This window comes from Mus musculus, chromosome 7 (genome assembly GCF_000001635.26).
Source record: "Mus musculus strain C57BL/6J chromosome 7, GRCm38.p6 C57BL/6J".
NCBI lineage: Eukaryota > Metazoa > Chordata > Mammalia > Rodentia > Muridae > Mus > Mus musculus.
Genome location: NC_000073.6, coordinates 84,767,320 through 84,787,665, shown reverse-complemented (window position 1 = coordinate 84,787,665; position 20,346 = coordinate 84,767,320). Strand labels below are relative to the sequence as shown.

Here is a 20,346-nt window from a genome sequence, read left to right as displayed (position 1 = left end):
ATAATAGCCAGAAACTAGAAAGAATCCAGATTTCCCTGAACAGAGGAATGGATACAGAAAATGTGGTACATCTACACAGTGGAGTACTGCTCAGCTATTAAAAACAATGAGTTTATGAAATTCTTAGGCAAAATAAGAGAATGCTGACAGGAGCCTGATATAGCTGTCTCCTGTGAGGCTCTGCCAGTGCCTGACAAATACAGAAGTGGATGCTCACAGTCATCCATTGGATGGAGCACTAAGTCCCCAGTGAAGGAGCCAAAGAGCCAGGGAGCTGAAGGGGACTGAAGCCCCATAGGAGGAACATCAATATGAACTAACCAGTACCCCCAGAGCTCCTTGGAACTATACCACCAATTAAAGAAAACACATGGTGGAACTTATGGCTCTAGCTATATATGTAGCAGAGGATGGCCTAGTTGGTCATCGATGGGAGGAGAGGCCCTTGGTCCTGTGAAGGTTCTATGCCCCAGTATAGGGGAATGCCAGACCAGGACTGGGAGTGGGTGGGTTGGGGAGAGGGGGTAGATTTTTGGAGGGAAAACTAGGAAACGGGATAACATTTTAAATGTAAATAAAAAATATCTAATAAAAAATTCTTAGGCAAATGGATGGATCTAGAGGATATCATCCTGAGTGAGGTAACCCAATCACAAAAGAACACACATGATATGCACTCACTGATAAGTAGATATTAGCCCAGAAACTCAGAATACCCAAGATACAATTTGCAAAACACATGAAACTCAAGAAGAAGGAAGACCTTAGTGTGGTTACTTCTATCCTTCTTAGAATGGGGAGCAAAGTACCCTTGGAAGGAGTTACAGAGACAAACTTTGGAACAGAGACTGAAGGAATCACCATCCAGAATTTGCCCCACCTGGGGCTCTATCCTATAAACAACCATCAAACCCAGACACTATTGTTGATGCCAACAAGGTTTTGCTGACAGTATAGCTGTCTCCTGTGAGCCTCTGCCAGTGCCTGGCAAATACAGAAGTGGATGCTCACAGCCATCCACTGGACAGAGCACAGGGTCCCCAATGAAGGTGCTAGAGAAAGTACCCAAGGAGTTGAAGGGGTCTGCAGCCCTATAGGAGGAACAACAATATGAACTAACCAGTACCCCCAGAGCTCTCTGGGCCTAAACCAGCAATCAAAGAAAACACATGGTGGGACTCATGTCTCTAGCTGCATATGTAGCAGAGGATGGCCTAGTGGGCCATCTATGGGAGGAGAGGCCCTTGGTCTTTCGAAGATTCTATTCCCCAGTATAGGGGAATGCCAGGGCCAGGAAACAGGAGTGGTTGGGTTGGAGAGCAGGGGGAGCGAGGAGGGGATAGGGGATTTGCGGAGAGGAAACTAGGAGAGGGGATAGCATTTGAAAGGTAAATAATGAAAATATCTAACTTAAAAATAAAAAGAGGGTGGGTAGCAAAGAGATGGCTGAGGTGGGTTGGGTTCAGTTGAGTCTTGTAATTGAGTGTGTAGAATTTTTTTCAAGCATTTGATGTCCAAGGACACCTAGGCAGCCAATGTAGTTAGGGGAACCAGTTAGTAGTGAACATTGATTGTGGCCACAGGTGTCCAATATTTAAAGGGGTTAACTCTTTTTCCATTATAAAATGCACCTTGAATCCCATTAGCCCATCTATCTTTCCAATGGCCTTTGATGTATATTTGAAAGATGTTGACCTTGGTGCTTTGGAACAGTTCAGAGTAGATCTGCCCATTGGATGTTGTCAATGGATTTTGCACACCAAACTAGGATTTCCCTCATATTTTGTGAAGCATGCATAACTTTGGGAGGAATTGATCCAAGGTGAAGCAGGTGAAAAGTAGTTGATTGTGTTTGCTGAAATAGAGTGGGACTTAATAGAAATTGTAATAGGAGCACTGCACCCAGGTTACTGATAACTTGTATAGAGTCATTTAGGGTTATGAGGGTGTCGCTATTCTTAAATTTCCAGACGTACTAGCAGTCATGTGGGCAGAACAGAAGCTGGAGTGATAGGTGGGGGATAACATTCATCTATTCAGAAATAAGAAGCAGAGGGTAATGCATAATTTTAAGGTAACAGGGGCCGAAGGATATGGACAAATATGTAAGGTGGTAGCTAGGAGAATACTGAGGGATTGAAGGAGGAGGAGAAAAGGAATAAAAAGGGTTTAGATGAGACAGATTTCCTGGAGCCTAACCTCAGTCATGGTCGTATGCACCATGGAATAAGGCCTTTGACACTTGGGTTGGAGAGTCAGAGTTTGTTGGTTGGGGTGTACAATCTCCTGGCTATATAGGACAAGTTGGGGATGTTGTAAGAAGCCTAGAAAGGGGCCTAGACAGTGAGAATGTGTCCAGACCCATGATCTAATTGACTGTAAGAGGTAAGAGAGGAAGCAGAAGTTCATTAGAGATGGAGAAAGGGGAGGGACTTAAGTAATAGAAGGGGTCTCCTGAACATCAACTCAAAGGGAGAAAGATTGAAGGGTTTGAGAGGCACAGGGCAAAGATAAAGGAGAGCTAGACAGAGAAGTGTAATCCAACTGAGATGAGGTTCTAGGGTAAGTTTGGTTAGTATTTCTTTTAGGATACTGTTTGTGTATTCTACTTTATCAGAAGATTGTGGATCATATGGGATATGAAAATGCCAGGGGATTTGTAAATCCTGAAGCCCTGTATAACTTGAAAGGTGAATTCTGGGCTGTTATCTGAAGGGAGGGAGGAAGGGAGGGAGGGAGGGAGGGAGAGAGGGAGGGAGGGAGGGAGGGAGGGAGGGAGGGAGGGAGGGAGGGAGGGAGGGAGACTGTCTGACTCGAAAGACTGTCAGCAGAGAATTGACGAAAGGTCAATGCCCTTTTGTTTATTGTTGGGTAGTCCTCAACCCATCCAGAGAATGTATTAATGCAAAGTAACAGTATTAAAGTGTTTTACAGTGGTCACGTGAATGAAGTCAGTCTGCCAATTACAGCCAGGAATCAGTCTCCAAGGCTGTTGGGTGGGACAGGTAGAGGATCAAATAGTAGAGATGAAGTTAATATGCAGACATTCATTGTAGGTTTAGGCTAGGCTATGTAGAACAGTCTCTTATCTGCCAGGGTGAGGACCAAGTAGGTTTGGAGAAAGGAGAGAAAAGATTTAGTATTAGAGTGAAATGTATGTCATAAGTAGTAAATGATGTCCTGTGTTCAAGGAGATCTGGGTATCTTGTAATCTTAGTCATGCAGTAGAAACACTTGGGAGGAAGTTGAGTAAGTTATAGGGAACAAAAGGGAAGCCTGATGGGCTGCCATGTCAGCATGATTACTGCCTTTACTGACAAGGGAAATATCAGTCTGATGTGCTGTGCAATGAAGTCAATCAATTTGAGAGAGTAAGAAAGAAGCCTCAAGGAGGTTAAAAATATATGAAGAGTTGGTAATTGTGCTGCCTTTTGTGTTTAGAAATTCTCATTCCTTCCAGATATCGAAGTGTGTTGGCAGGATATGTAAAGCCTATTTGGAGTCTATGTACAACATTAATGATGTATTTTGGGCAATATAGAGGAAACTGGTAAGCTGTTCTGACAACCATAGTATAGCGTAAAAACATCAAATAAACAATCCTACTAATAGAGAGACTGAGACAGGGGAAGCATGATTATTTATACAGCCAAAAGAAATGTAGACAATTAATTTGGGAGGTGGCTTGTAAGAGAACAGCAAAGATTGAGACTGAAGACTTTGCTTGATATTTATAATTATTGTATCAATTTTGAAGAAGAGGACTTTATAAGTTACTCTTATTCTGAGATGAATGCTTTTCAAAATCATCACAGCCAATGAACCAGAATCTTACCCTCACCTAACGTCTGTGCCACCCTCCAAGCAGAACCATGACTTCATGGATAGACTGTCTTGATACACACACCATTTCTTAAATGAATGTAACCTGTTCCCTGAGGGCAGAGAATGATAACAATCAGCCAAGGTAAATAGCTTTGACCATAGCAGGAAATCTGTATCCAAAAATTGTGCCTACAATTCATTCCTTGCACAGCAGTACTGTCAACTCTTAGCTTACCTACTATGGGGGTAAAATCCTTTGGTAATGTGAGGAACATTGAAGTACAGCCTTATTACAATGAACTCCAATGTCCAAAAATTGTTCTTATTTTGTGTTTGTACCACAGTAAGAGCCAAGATTTTAAGCTCTACTAAAAACAAAACAAACAAACAAACAAACAAACAGTTAATATATTTGGAGTGATTTAAATTTATATTGAGAAAAACATGTATTTTCAGTATTGCTGTAGACAAGCATCTACATAAGACTGTTCAATTGACTTGTTTTATATAAAACAACTTTTATAATACTCATTTTATTGTTACAATATTTTACAAATTTTAAAGAATATGATAAGAAAACAAGAGGTATTGCATGTTTTGAAGGGATCTCCAGGAGGAGTTGGGGTACAAAAGGGAAAGAAGAATGTGATGTAAGTCTATTTACTCAAAATATGTTTTTAAATGTTAACAAATTCAGATAAATTGAAATTATGTATCTTTTCTCATCATAATACGATAAAATTTAAATTAAAAAATAATTTAAAAGACTATAGTAAACCAAAATAAAATTAAGAGCAAGAGCTTAATGCATGAGGCACTTTGGCAAGTGAATGCAGGAGCCATTTAGAAGAAAAGATATACCTTAGATTTCTAGGGAGTTCTAAACAGAAAAAAATGAAATGAAAAAGAGTTAATGTTGAATATATACAGTTATTTAAACACCTAAAATGCCAATTAAGCAACGATGGGTTATTTACTTTTAGAAAACATATTACATATCCAAAATGGCATAATAGAAAAAATAGCAGAGAGGATAGTATAAGGGTTGGGGACCACCTGGTGTAGAGGGATAATGGCAACATTAATTGAGTGAAGGTCCTAGACCAAGTGAAAACTTCTCTTAGGATTTTTGACTGCCAATATGGGGATATTGTAGGGTAAAGAGGTAGGGCATAGAAGCCATTTGGATTTACAAACAAATGAATGATAGGTTTGAGGCCTTTGAGGCTGGTTGGGGGTAGGGAGTATTGAGGTTTTGAGATGTAGGCAGAAGGGTCTTTGAATATAATTGAAGGGGTTTGTGATGTGTAGCAAGAGAAGAACACGTGGTATCCCAGGTGGCAGGATTGACTAAAAAAGGGAACAAGGGACAGGAGTGGTCTGAGGATTCAGGAGAGAGAAAGAGTACAAGTGGAGGTCAAAGAAAGGAGGATGAGGGACACAGAGTTGTGGCCAGGTTGGAAGGCATATTTATTATTTCAGAGAGGACATCTCTCCCTAGTAAAAGAATAGGGCATGAAAATATAAAGAGGAAGGAGTGGGGAAAGAAAAAGCCTTTAAAAGAACAAGTTAAGGGAGGGGTCTGGAAAGGTGGCTATGTACTCCAGCTAAGTGGGAGGGATATGAAAGAGGGAAAGGGGGTGAGTGGACCCCCCAGAATTCCATCATGACTGAGAAAGTGGACCCAGTATACAGGAGGAATGTGATGAGGCAACCTGACAGAAGTGAGACCCTAGGCTCCTAGAGTTTAATGGACGTGGTCAGAGCCCAGGCCCTGTCAGTCCTCAGTTGCTAGGCCAAACAGGTCCAAGAAGAATTCAGGAAGGCTGGATGGAACCCAGGGAAGTTGTGCCCTAGTGATCCCCAGTAACCCTGTGGACACTTAGAACAAGAACAGGTAGGCCTTCAAAGATTTGAACAGGTGCAGGCACAGTGACCTTCCTTGCCACACTTGAAGCAGGGACCTAGTGGCTCCTTCTGGGAATTCATTAGAGATCCTGATCCAAGAGTTAGTACTTGTGTTGCACTCATTACAATTATGGAAGACCTTAAAAGCCAAGGCCAGAACCTTGGCTTGGGGTAAAAGTAGGCCTTGGTCATTTGAATTTGGCCCTTATGTCTGAGTAGAACTGAGCAAAACATAGATCATAAAAAGTTGTTGGTCAACTAAGGTGTCTAGGTCTATGTTTGCATGTTCAAGTAGGGACTGTGTGGTGCATCAGAGGAAATGAGAGGGATTTTCAGGCTTGCCCAATTATCTCATGGACTTTTTGAAAGTTAATTGGTTTTAGGGTAGCTCTCCTCAGGCCAGAAAGGAGACAAGTAATAAACCAGTCCCTGGCCTGATAATCATCACCGTCATTGTAATCTCAATGAGTATCTATGTTAGAGGCTGCTGCAGCTCTGGCAAGGTAGGTCCTGTGTGTTTGGTGTATTTGATCTGCATGGTCACAGGCCTTTTTCCATACATGTATGCATTACCCAGAGAGGAGGTTATTGGAAAGGAGCATAGAGACGTCATGAAAGGTATGGTCACAAGATTGTGTTATAAAATGTTTGATAAAGGTGGTAAGGTCTGAGGTAAAGGAAACTAGACATTTTTTAACCTATTAACAGGATTTTTGGACGTTTAATAACAGACACCAGATTTTGAAGGGGAATCCACAAACAATGCCAAACTCAACAGAAAATGCCTACGAATCATCCATACGAGTCTGCCCAAACCAATAAAGTTTGTGGCTCGGTGCAGTCTTTCTGGTCCCACAAGACAGAGCAGGGACAATAGAACAGAGCAGGAATGCTCAATGATCTATCAAAACCCAAAAAACCTAGGGGATGCTTGAAACAGCAAGAAATGGGGGATAAGAAGTTGAGGCAACAGAAGGACCAGAAAGTGTAGAAGGGAGGGCAGAGCTACTAGCCAATCTTAGTCACATCACCAAAATGAAAGGACCTCCAAGTCTACACAAAACACACCCATACACCAAACCCTTACTCCAAAGGAGATTTATTTACCCTAGAAGGATCAGTGGGCTGCTCTGCACCCCACAAAGACAGCAGCAGGAAGCACTGCAGGAATGGTTTTTTAAGAAGAAAGGGGGGAGGGAGTTTATGCTAAGATGAGTTGTGTACTATGTGAACTGAGATTTAATATTAAGAGTAGAATAAAAAAAAAAACTGTGTTTACTTCATCCAGGGTTGCCAAGGAAAGCAGAAATATCTTCCAAATAGCTGCCATTAAAACCTCTATACATTGTCAATTTATTGCAATAGTAATATTAATAATAAACTCTGACGTAGAAAAACACAAACATGTCCAATCATGTTTCTGACATAGTAAACCCAGACAATAGAGCTGCTATTCCAGGATGCCTGGGGCCCTAGTTTCCCATCCCTGGCAAAACAAAAACAGAAAACAAAAAGAAACAAAAGCAAAACAGAAAAGCAATCTGCTCCTTTCAGGGACTATAAGGATAACCCTGAATGCTAACTTAGCCAGTACAGGAAGAAAAAAAAAAAAAAAAAACGTTCATCCTACCTCTCTTTCCACAACTCTAACTCTCACCATGGGTTTGCAAGGGTAATTTTATCTATTATTATCTTGATAAGGAAACAGGTTCAGAATTAACCAGTACAAAGATGAAGCTAATGCAAAAGCAGAGAAGCCAGATTAAATCCAGATGTGTCTTCCAAGGCTCCATCACTCTGCTTTCCTTTGAAAACATCACTTGTTTCCCTCGTGTAAACTCACCTGATCATATTCCTTTAGAAAATGTTCCAGCTCTCCCATCTAGGTTGCCACATACATACATACATACATACATACATACATAGGTACATGGCTGTTGTTTTTGTATTCTTCGTCTTCACGATTTTCTCTTGCTTTATAGGGAAGATATCATCTTTTTTCATCCCTCGGGTACTACTAGATGTTGAATAATAAGTAACCTACATTTACCGTGCTCTATCTAAAACACTGACAAAGTCTTCCTCTTAATGGGACAAGGGTTTCATTCTGGAAAACAAAATCCACTACCAGACAGGCCAATGCTCTCAGAGGAGCTAACTACAAGTTTGTGCGCCCCCAAGTGGCCAGAGCGACCATCGGATCAAAAGCGCGCTCCCAAAATGACTACGCGTTATAAAAGAAGACTTGAGTCTCACTGTGGACGTGAGCAACACGGGAGGACCCGGCCCCACCGGATGACACGTACCCACCTGAGAGGCCGGGTGCGCGCCGGAACTGCGCCTGCGCAGATTAAGAAAAAGAAAGAAAGAAAGAGAAAAAAACGTGTGTATTGGACTTTCAAAACCGTAGTTTCTGTGATGCGAGGTACACAGGGCTTATACAATCGCCTCAGAATTTGGGACCTCCAGCCATGGGGGCTGCAGATGCTGCCTCATCTATACCCATCGCTCAGCGTCCTTCGATTCTGAAAGAACTGAGATCACAGGGGCCAACGCTATCCAGCCTCGCCTGCGGCACACGCTGTCTCCAGCAGGGGGCGATGAGGTGTCTGGTGCTGCCCACTGCTAGTGGTGCTGCAGCCCAGGTTCCTGTTGTTGGCTCCTTGAGGACTGCTAGATTGAGGTGGCAAGATAGAAAAAGACCTGCTGCCCCCAGGTACTAATTCCTATAGGTTAAAGAACAAAAGACTCCCTCGACCTACAAGGCATCTTCCTCCATTTGAGTGGGTACCTTGGCTGGTGAACCACATGGACCACATACAGAAATAGGCCCTGCCTAGAGGACGTTGTTCTCTTACCTCTGGAGAATTTAGAATTCAGAGAGAGTCATCCTGATCTTTATTGTCACAGAGTTCGGCAGTCATGTCACTGTAGAATAACTCGAACTTGGTTCTCCTGTAGGAAGTCTTCACAGAAAGCTTATTGGAAAGTGGAGAGAGACCCTGGGGTACTTCTGTGTTGGGAGAGTCTGGTAACAACACTGTCGCACATATAGAGAAGAGCACTACAGTTACCCTATATGAACAACCAGGAAATCCAGTGGATTAAGAGTTCATTTTCAGCCTATAAAGGTCTTAAATCTTTTAAATAACAAGCTGGATTCTAAAATTTTACAAGGTAATGTGAAAGTTTGGTAGACCCATGTTAACAGTGAGTTCATATGAGAATTCAAGCATTTCAAACTTTTTAAAAAAAAAGCATTGAAAATAAAGATCACAGGTGGAGATTATGGCTTCCAGATATTAAGTCAGACTGTAAAGCCTGATTTATAAGGCAGTGCTGATGCTGTAATACTCAAAGGGACTGTGGACTAACGGAAAGGCAGAAAATAGATCTAAAGCCATCTCAAACCACTGGGACATTCTTTTTTTTTAATAAATAAGTGTTGAAACAACATTCATAAGGAAAAAAACCTAAATTAATTAGAGATATAGTGTAAAAACTGACTCTATAAGTTCCAAAGAAAATAAGACAATAACCTTATTGAGAAAATCTTTTCTCAGAAGCATAGGTAGTGAAGCAAAAGGTAGATAGCTTTGCTAACAAAATACTTTAAACTGTCACAGCAAAAAACAAAATGATATCTAACAAGCTGGGGAAAAATTATAGCATATACTGCAAAGACTTGTATTTCTGTGGATAAAGGTCTAAACAACTGGCTTCCATAACAGAATACCTGTTTATAATAACCAGAAATTTATAATGGGTAATTTACAATAGACAAGAGTGTGTTCACCCACAGTTCTGGAAGCTGGCAATTAAGGGTTCTTCCTCACCATTTCTGGATAATCAATTTAATGACAAGACTGTTCAAGATAAATCTTTATATACACATATATACTTGATAGATAGATAGATAGATAGATAGATAGATAGATAGATAGATAGACAGATAGACAGACAGATAGACAGATGATACATGAAGTGGATGGCATGTGTGTGTACCACTGGCATGCAGTGCCCAAAGGGGCCAGAAGAGAGCATCACATCCTCTGGAATTGGACAGAGGCAAATGAATTGTCATATGGGTACTGGAAATTGAATCCCCATATTCAGGAAGAGTCAGGAAGAGCAACCAGTGCTCTTAACCACTGATCCATTTCTCCAGCCCTCAAGATAATTCTGTAAGGGCTAATCTTCAACAAGTGATGCCAAGACAAGTAAGTGTTCATAGGCCAAAGAGGAAAGATGGACCTCTCTCTAGCACTGTATTCACATTTTAAATCAAAATAGATGCCAAGTCTAAATATAGGAAGCAAAATAAAGCCTTTAGAAGGAAAAAAATCATAAATTTGTAAAGTTGATTCAGGAAAGACACAAGATATAAGTAAATAAAGGGAAGTTTGGACTTAGATTAAAGCATTTCATTGATTGTCAAAAGATAATCAAGAGAACAAAAGGACAAATTAAAGAATGGAAAAAATAGTTGAAAATTATATGAGAAACCTTTACCCAGATTATGTATAGAACTAATAACTAAGCAATAAATAATCAAGTTTTCCAAATGGGCAAAGGGTTTGAATACACATTTTTGGCAAGTCAAAATAGAATACAAGCACGAGCAAACTGAGGGCATTACGTTATGAATTATTAACGTGACTACAACAAACTAAGTAGCAAAGAACACAACTGATTTAAGCAACCTTGGAAAACAGTATTTTGACTGTATATGGTGCATGCTAAATAGAAAAGAATCATATGTAGATATTGTGTTTGAGCTGATATTTTTGTTTTTCACAGGAGTATAAATTATCAACAGTGAAAGAATTTTGTCTGTATTTTAGGACTGAAAAAATAAGCACTTGCATTGTGAAAAATGACAAGTTTGTTTCATGTTGGAAAAAGAACTACAAAAATAGATATGGAGGTAGAGATAAGCTAACACACACAAACTGGATTCCACTGTGAGAGGACTTGGAGCAATGACAATCCTGGCAATACAATGAGGTGTAACATCTAGATCTTAGTTCCTAAATGTCATCCTACATTCAAAAACAAAACAAACAACTCCCCCCACACACACACACAAACTAACAAACAAAAACAAACCCTGGGCTTCTGGAAGAAAGCATTCATTCAGAATTTGAGGCTAAGGGAAAAAAAAAAAAACTTTGAATAATCCATGGAGCCACAAAGAATGTTTTAAAAGGGAAGGAGTCCAGGAGCCAACTTGGGAGTCCCATGCTAGGAAATTTTGAGCAAGATAATAATGATAATCTCAATTTATAGTCCATGCAATCAAGTGTAAGTTCATTAATCAACATTAATAGGAATAAGTGTTGAGGTCCATGAAGCACTGAAGAATGATACCCCAGACACAAATGGTATACAAAAGGAAAGAGCATTTATTCTGCAGAAATCCAGCATGCAAGGGTCTACAATTCATAAAAATGGTAACCTCAAGGTGAGCTCTGTAGGCTCAATTTAAAGGTTATTAGGGGGAATTCCAAGAAGAGGTAGGTGACCCAAATGGTTGGCTCTAACTCTAGGGGTATGGGTAACTCTGGGATTGGCTAGAGTTCTGTGGGCTTTCCAAACTCATCACTGGGGGCCTGGGGACTTTACAAGAACCCTTGCTGACTAACCTTGGCAGGGCAGCTTCTGATTGGCTGTTCATGGGCTGTGGTTTTTCCAAGAACTGGTCTGCTCAGTTCTGGGAAACAGAAACTTAGGCCTAGTCTCCTGAACTGGCATCTTGCAGCCTCTCATGGAGTCAGCTTGGCGCTCATTCCCTCCTTGAATAATGGCCTAACCTGAAACCTTAAGATGGGCTGGTATTGCTGCTTGTGAATCACCAGTTGGATTCTCAATCATCAGTGGAAATCCGTTCCTTAACAAACCTGACTAAAGTATTAATAATGCATGCACCACAAGTCACCATATATAGCAGATGAATTCGTATCCCCAAACAACCCAAAAGTAATCAGAGGACCCTCCACACTTATCTCTCTGAGCCTTGATGCAGCAGTGGCCTGGGCAAACATAGAATTGGCCATTTTTGGTCCAATGGTACAATTCCAAGACCTCAAACCCAGAGAAATCATCCAACCATAGCTCAAGATCCTTTCTAGCACTTGTTTGGAGACTTGGTGAAGTATTTCACCTCTTCCAACATCTATAAGCATCCAGGTTAGACTGAAGGGTTGGTGAAGGGTGCAGCAGGCATGCATGATCAGGAGTGCCAAAGTTGCAGCCCTATTGGATCAACAAGATGTGGGTATGCTTCCATTGCTCTTGGTGGAACATCTGGAAGTCTCTCCCTGCCAGATCTCCACTGCTGTGTTGTCTCTCTTCTGTCAGGCTTAACATGGGAGTAGTGTATCCACGTCCAGATCCCATCCACCTATACAGCCATTTACATGGTCAGGATCATCGTATGAGGTTCTTTCCAGCAGAGTTCCAGAGTCTTGTGTGTATGTCTATTAATCCAAACATTGTCACCTGGTTCAAAGTAATGAGGATTAAAGGGAGTTGCAGATTGATAAACCTAGCAGATGGCAGGCTGGAGTTACTTCTGGAATCTTTGGAGGACCTTCAAAGACTCCAAGAACATGTGTTGGTCATATTCAGCTAGAATATCAGTTTGGAAGTTAAGCAGCATAGGAGAGAGCCTGCCATATAGGATATCAAAGTGGGATGAGAACACCTGAAAGACAAGCTGTACCAGAACACAAAAAACTTGAGTCAGATTTAGGACCAGGGTAGTATGCATAGGTTGAGCCCTTGAAGTACAAGCCCACTTTAGATACTGGGGGCAACCAGTATTCTACCATGATAGGGGTGTTCCTGCCCATATATAAGACATAAAGTAGGAGAGATAACCCATTACTGTCAGTTTCAAGGGTTAATTTGGTTAAGGCCTCATTCAGGGTTCAATTTATTCTCTCTACCTGTCCTGAACTCTGGAGTCTGTATGCACAGTGCAGTTTGCAATGGGTGCCTAAGACACGTACTAAAGACTGACTTACCTGAGAAATGAATGCTAGTCCATTGCTAGTCCATTGTTAGACCCAAGCAGGGTAGGTAGTCCATACCTGGGTATGATATCTTTCAGAATCTTTTTTGCCACTGCACTGGCAGTCTCCTTTGTAGGGGATGCTTCCACCCATCCTGAAAAGGTATCTATAAAACTAGCAGGTATTTTTATCCATACATTCCTGGCTTTACTTCTGTGTAAACTATCTCCCAATCGGCCCCTGGCTTTTGGCCTCTAATTCTGATTCCTGGTGTTCCTTGACTGGGGCCTGCGGTGGGTTCGCAGCTGGCAGGTTCGACAATGCAAAATTACCTGATCAACCAAGGCTCCCAAGTAAAATGTTTTGCACTTTACCCCTCAAAACATTTCCTTTAATTTTTGGTGACCTCATTGTGAGTCCTGATGGATTTAATGGATGAGTTGCCTAGCAAACTCCTTAGGTAGGATTGTACAGCCTTCAGAAGTATGAAATCATCCATCTCTTCTGTAGATTCCCTTGCATTTGGCCTGATCTTGTTTGTCTTCAGCAGCATACTCTGGGACTGGCCAGACATGCAGGAGGAGGTGGGTCGCAGGGTGACCAGGATGTGAGCAGTGGAAGCCTGGGTGGCCTCCCTTGCAGCTTTATCACCTAGTCGCTTTTCTCAGGCTATTTCTGATGTCCCTTTTTGATGCCAGGGGGAATAAATTATGGCCATCTTGATTTGGAACCATAATGTCTCTAGTAAAGCATGTATTTCATCCTTATTTTTTTTCCTTAAGCAGTCAGCAGTCCCCTCTCTTAGTATATGGACCCATGCACATGAGCTGTAGCAAAGTTATATCTGCTACCAATGTAAATGTTGGCTATGATCCCCTTCACCAGTTTGAAAACCTGGGTCAGAACCATTAGTTTAGCTTACTGTGCTGAAGTTCCTGGCAGCAAAGCAATTGCACAAATGACAGAGTCCAAGTCTACCATAGCCACCCCAGCATACTTGGGTCTGTTCTGGCTGAAGCTGCTTCCATCCATGAGGTAGATGCACTCAGCATCTGGCCACAGTATGTCAGTTACATCTGGCCTAATGTTTGGAACATGCCTCAAAACTATAGATCAATCATTGCTGTATCTGAGGATGGGTCCAGTAGCAGGGTGGCTGCATTTAGGGCAGATGAAGGGTTATATCTAATATGAGGGGTATTCAAAAGCAGAGCCTGGAAGTGCACCAGTCTAGCACTGGGTGGCCAAAGGCTGGGTGAATTCTTCAGGGTTACCTCTATAGCATGGGGAGTTGTGACAAGTTCCTGCCCCATGGTTATTTTGTTTGCATCCTTGACCAGCAGGGCAATAGCAGATATGATCCAGAGACAGGCAGGCCATCCCTGGGGCACCAGATTCAGCTTTTTAGGTAAATAGGCCATCGGTCTTTTCCATGGGCCCAATGTTTGGGTGAGCACTTCTTTTTCTATTCCCTCTCTTTCATCCACATATAGGTAGAAAGGTTTGTGAAGGTCCAGGAAGGCCAGGGCTGGCACCATCAAAGGTTTTTCTTAGGGTCTTGAAAGCCATGTGCAGCTCAGGGGTCGATTCTATTTTATCTCCTTGGCCCTTGGTAGCCTCATATACTGGCTTTGCTATCTCAGTGAACCCTGGCACCCAGAGACTACAATACCTAGTGGATCCCAGAAATTCTCATATTTGCCTCTGGATTGATAGAACTGGGATGCTGAGGATAGGTTGCTTCTGGGTGCCCAACAGCATGCATTTGCTCTCCTACCCCCCACCTTGAGTATGTACCCCAGATAAATAACTTCAAGTTGGCAAAGTTGGGCCTTCTTAGCAGACACCTAGGTCTTGTAGCAAGTAGGTCTTGTGTGGCCTCCTGGCATGTCTCCAGGTCAGTGGCCACAATCAGGAAGCCATCTATGTACTAGAGTAAAGGTGTTTGAGGGTGGTCCCACTGGTCCTCACCCAAGTCCTCATGCAGTGCCTTGTCAACGACTGTGGGTGGATTCTTGAATCTTTAAGACAGATGTGTCAAAGTCAGTTGTCCATTGAAGTCTCTCTCCAAATCTTTCCATTTGAAGGCAAATAGGTATTGGCTTTTGGATGACAGATGCAAAATGAAGAAAGCATTCTTCAGGTCGAACACAGTGTAAACAGTATGTTTGGGAAGAAGGCTTTTCACCAAGGTGTAGAGATGTGAAACTGTAGGGTGGATGTCCTCTACCCACGTGTTTACGTCCCTCAAATCCTGCACAAGTCAATAGTCACAGGAATGAGGTTTCTTAACTGGAAAGAGAAAGGTGTTACATGCCAATTGGCAAGGAATCCGAATCCCTGCTTCCCGGAACTCGTTGATATGTGAGGTGATGCTCATTGTGGCTTCTCTGGGCATTGGATAAAGCCGGATTCAAACTAGGGTTGCCCCAGACCTTAATTGGATTTGAACTGCAGTTGGATGACAAGTGAGTCCTATTGGTTTCTTTTCTGTTCATGAAAACACTCAGAGAATATCTAGAGAGGCTTTTTAAAGCCCTATAGAACCTATCTCCTTTTGACTCAGAGGTCAGAGAGAAGCAATCAGCTGTGAACATGGCTTTTGTTAACCAAGTTGCCCTAGGACATCTGTCAGAAACTTTAATGCCTAGATGGCTTTGTGGGTAAGCAACTGACTGAATTAGTAGCTATAGCTGAGAAAGTTTCCAACAATCTAGAGACTCCTGAGGACTGACAAACCAGAGGACTGGCAAAGGTGCTGCTTGCTGCTGTGAACTGTGGCTGTCCCAATGAAAGAAAACTGAAAACCCTGGTTCACAGAAGGGGCAGAGGTAATCCAGTCCCCACAAAAAGAGAAATCCACCCTCAGTTACAGCAGGACCAATGTGTCTATTACAAATAAAAAGGCCTTTGGAAAAATGAGTGACCTAAGAAAAATCCAAGAGAGGGCCCAGAACATCTGGAATTGGAAGAACTAGATAACTGAGGGAATCAGGCTCAACCCCCACTCCATGAGCCCTGATGTACTAGATTTTTTTTTCCAACATGACACAGGCTGGAGTTATCAGAGAAAGGAGCTTCAGTTGGAGAAGTGCCTCCATGAGATCCAGCTGTAAGGCATTTTCTCAATTAGTGATCAAATGGGGAGGCCCCTTGTGGGTGGTACCATCACTGGGCTGGTAGTCTTGGGCTCTATAAGAGAGCAGGCTGAGCAAGCCAGTGGAAATAAGCCAGTAAGTAACATCCCTCCATGGCCTCTGCATCAGGTCCTACTTCCTGACCTGCTTGAGTTCCAGTCCTGACTTCCTTTGGTGATGAACAGCAGTGTAGAAGTATAAGCTGAATAAACCCTTTCCTCCCCAACTTGCTTCTTGGTCATGATGTTTTGTGCAAGAATAGAAACCCTAAGACATAGAACAGCAATGGCTTGTGCAGTAAGATCAAGAATCGACAAATGGAACCTCATAAAATTGCAAAGCTTCTGCAAGGCAAAAGACACCGTCAATAAGACAAAAAGGCCACCAACAGATTTGGAAAAGATCTTTACCTATCCTAAATCAGATAGGGGAATAATATCCAATATATATAAAGAACTCAAGAAGGTGGACTCCAGAAAACCAAATAACCCTATTAAAAAATGGGGCTCAGAGCTAAACAAAGAATTCTCACCTGAGGAATACCGAATGGCTGAGAAGCACCTGAAAAAAAATGCTCAGCATCCTTAATTATCAGGGAAATGCAAATCAAAACAACCCTGAGATTCCACCTCACACCAGTCAGAATGGCTAAGATTAAAAATTCAGGTGACAAGCCGGGCGTGGTGGCGCACGCCTTTAATCCAAGCATTCGAGAGGCAGAGGCAGGCAGATTTCTGAGTTCGAGGCCAGCCTGGTCCACAAAGTGAGCTCCAGGACAGCCAGAGCTATAAAGAGAAACCCTGTCTAGAAAAAAAAAAAAAAAATTCAGGTGACAGCAGATGCTGGCAAGGATGTGGATGAAAGAGGAACACTCTTAAAACTTTTAAACACCATTTTCCAGGTTTGGATCTTATAAATGATTTTATAGCAAAAAAAAAAAAAAAAAAAAAAAGAAAAAGAAAAAGAAAGAGAAGAAAGAGGAACACTCCTCTATTGTTGGTGGGATTGCAAGCTTGTACAACCACTCTGGAAATCAGTCTGGTGGTTCCTCAGAAAATTGGACATAGTACTACCGGAGGATCCCGCAATACCTCTCCTGGGCATATATCCAGAAGATGTTCCAACTGGTAAGAAGGACACATGCTCCACTATGTTCATAGCAGCCTTATTTATAATAGCCAGATGCCCCTCAGCAGAGGAATGGATACAGAGAATGTGGTACATTTACACAATGGAATACTACTCAGCTATTAAAAAGAATAAATTTATGAAATTCCTAGGCAAATGGATGGACCTGGAGGGCATCATTCTGAGGGAGGTAACCCAATCACAAAAGAACTCACACAATATGTACTCACTGATAAGTGTATATTAGCACAGAAACTTAGAATACCCAAGATACAAGATACAATTTGCAAAACACATGAAACTCAAGAATAACAAAGACCAAAGTGTAGACACTGCGCCCCTTCTTAGAATTGGGAACAAAACACCCATGGAAGGAGTTACATAGACAAAGTTTGGAGCTGAGATGAAAGGATGGACCATCTAGAGACTGCCATACCCTGGGAGCCATCCCATAATCAGCCTCCAAACGCTGACACCATTGCATACACTAGCAAGATTTTGCTGAAAGGACCCTGATATAGCTGTCTCTTGTGAGGCTATGCCGGGGCCTGGCAAGCACAGAAGTGGATGCTCACAGTCAGCTATTGGATGGATCACAGGGCCCCCAATGGAGGAGCTAGAGAAAGTACCCAAGGAGCTAAAGGGACCTGCAACCCTATAGATGGAACAACATTATGAACTAACCAGTACCCCAGAGCTCTTGACTCTAGCTACATATGTATCAGAAGATGGGCTAGTAGGCCATCAGTGGAAAGAGTGGCCCATTGGTTTTGCAAACTTTGTATGCCTCAGTACAGGGGAAAGCCAGGGCCAAGAAGTGGGAATGGGGGGAGGGGGGGCATGGGGGACTTTTGAGATAGCATTGGAAATGTAAATGAAGAAAATACCTAATTTTAAAAAAAGAAAAAAAAAAAAAAGAAAAAAGAAACCCTAAGACATCTGGGAAATAGTAACCATGAAGAGGAAGCCCATAGACTTTCTAGTGGACATAGGTTCACAACACTCTGCTTTAAAACAACCATCAGGAGCACTGTCAGAGCAGAAAACATGGGTGCAAGGAACAATGGGCACCAAGCCCTATCCATGGACTACCTGAATAAAGGTGACCTTCAGAATGGGACAGATAACCCACTCATTTGTTGTCACCCCTGGATGTCCATACTCCCTGCTTGGAAGAGATATTCTCATCAAAATGGGAGCCCAAATCAATTTTGACCCAGAGGGAGTAAAAATTCTGGTAAGAATGGCCCCATCCATGCCCGATCTTGGCCCTAGAAGAGGAATAGAAATTGTTCCCACATCCAGCCTCATCTCTGAGCCTGCAGCTCTAGAAGTTTCTGGCAGAAGTCCCCTTGGGCTATGGCCACAGCAAGGAGGTAGGAAGAGACACAGTGCTGTGGGAGAAAACCTCTAGAGCAAGGACCAGCCTGGGCTCAGAGAGGCTCAAGGCTACCTCTGACCCCTCACCCAACTCTTACTACAGTCAGGTTCTTATTGACTATAAGCCTGTGTCTTCAACAGCAACATGGTAATAGTACCCACTTCAGTTGGCTATAATGAGGATGAGAGGAAAGATTATGTATCTTAAACTCTGAGTATGTGTAAGGCCTAGAGTCCAAAATAAAATAATAGAGTTAAAAGATTCCTCTCTTACTCTCTTGCTCTCTTACCATTTTACACTCTTCTCTCCACATCCCCTCCCCCATCTCTCTGCATATGCTCATGGCTGATCTCTACTTCTCTAACTCCTCTCTCTCTCTCTCTCTCCCTATCCCTTTAATTCCCCTCCCCATACCCTAAATAAACTCTATTCTAACTTAAAAAAAAAGATACCTAACACACAAGAAACAACCCATAATATGACACTCTCATCCATTTTCTTACTGAAAACATGGTATTCTGTTTCATCAAGCCTCACATTGCAAAAAAAAATAAAAATTAAAAATTAAAAAAATAAAAAATAAAAAAATCAAGCTTACAAGCTTAAGAGTGGCTCAGCATTGGATCATTTACATATTAACATCCAAAGTACCTAGAGCTTCTGGCTGCTGGAACAGAAAGGAAGAAATCCTTTACTGCCTATCACAAAGGATTGTATTAGGCACCACTATAACAAAAGTCAGAACAACCACAGAAACAAGATAGATTTGATCATAGTTTTTACATGACACAGTAACATTCAAGTTGAAAACACAGGACCCAGAGTGAACTATTTGTTTTGATACTTGGGTTCAACCAAGAATGCACAGCCATTGAAAAGAATGTGATCTAATTGTAACACATGGAGGGGGAGTGTTAGACTCTAGACTTTTTCTTGGCCACTCTGCAGCTTAACGTCCTTCCAGGTACACAACAGAATCTTCTTGAATTGGAGTCCTGTGACTCACAATCAAATGAGGTTAGTCTCAGAATTCATGAATATCTCTTAAAAATAAAACAGAGGAAAGATAGAATGGGGTTTAATAGCTGAATCTGGGCAAAGAAGATCCTGTTTTCTAAACCTTGGAGAAAATGAACTCTATTATCTATAATCTAAGGTTTAAGTGAAGGGTGAGCTATAGGAGATACCTTTGTCAGACACAGACTGCTAATGAGGGCTTCACTCTGGAGTATCATTTTCTGAGCTGTATAGAAGGCCAAGAAATGAGTTGGGGAGGGTAGAAAACTATAAGCATCCAAGACACTGGGAATACAACAAACATAGACCTCAGTAGAGTGATAGACCTTGGTCCCTGCGTGGTCTACACTAACCACAATAACAAAACAGATTAACTCTTGCTTGATGCATAAACCTGTTAAAAAAAAAAAGTTCATCGAAGTTTCTTAAAATTAGAAGAAATGTATATCGCAATAGTTCTCATGGGAGCAGGTCCTTTTGGTCAGTAGTATTGCTTAAGGATGAAGGCATTTCCAGATCTGTCCTGTGACTTCCAACAAAGTCAGCCAGCCAACTTAAGCTCAGACTTCTTTCCAAATTCATTTTTTTTATTAAATTTCTGTTAATTATTTTATTTGTTTGCATTTCAAATGTTGTCCCCTACCCCATTCCCCTCCCCTTTGCCTCTAAGAGGGTGCTCCCCCACCTACCCACTCTGCCTCACCTCTCTAGCATCCCCCTTCGCTGGGTCATCAAGCCTCCACAGGACCAAGCAGCTCCCCCCACTGATGCCACATAAGACAGTCCTTTGCTACATATATATGTAGTGGAAGCCATGGACTAGCCCATGTATGTTCTTTGGTTGGTGGTTTAGTACCTAGGAGCTCTGAAGGGTCCAGTTAGTCGATACTGTTGTTCTTCCTATGCCCAGCTCCTTCAGTCTTTCCCCTAACTC

The 20,346-nt window shown here is 42.0% G+C and overlaps 1 long non-coding RNA gene across 1 annotated transcript in view; it reads right to left on the bottom strand.

The window, feature by feature from the left end:
• Positions 1 to 11,116: 11,116 nt before the first annotated feature.
• 2610206C17Rik (RIKEN cDNA 2610206C17 gene) overlaps positions 11,117 to 20,346 on the bottom strand; it is an 86,910-nt gene continuing 77,680 nt past the window's right edge. Inside the window, exon 5 of the long non-coding RNA NR_038175.1 lies at positions 11,117 to 12,451. This is a non-coding gene — a long non-coding RNA (RIKEN cDNA 2610206C17 gene). The remainder of the gene's footprint in view (positions 12,452 to 20,346) is intronic.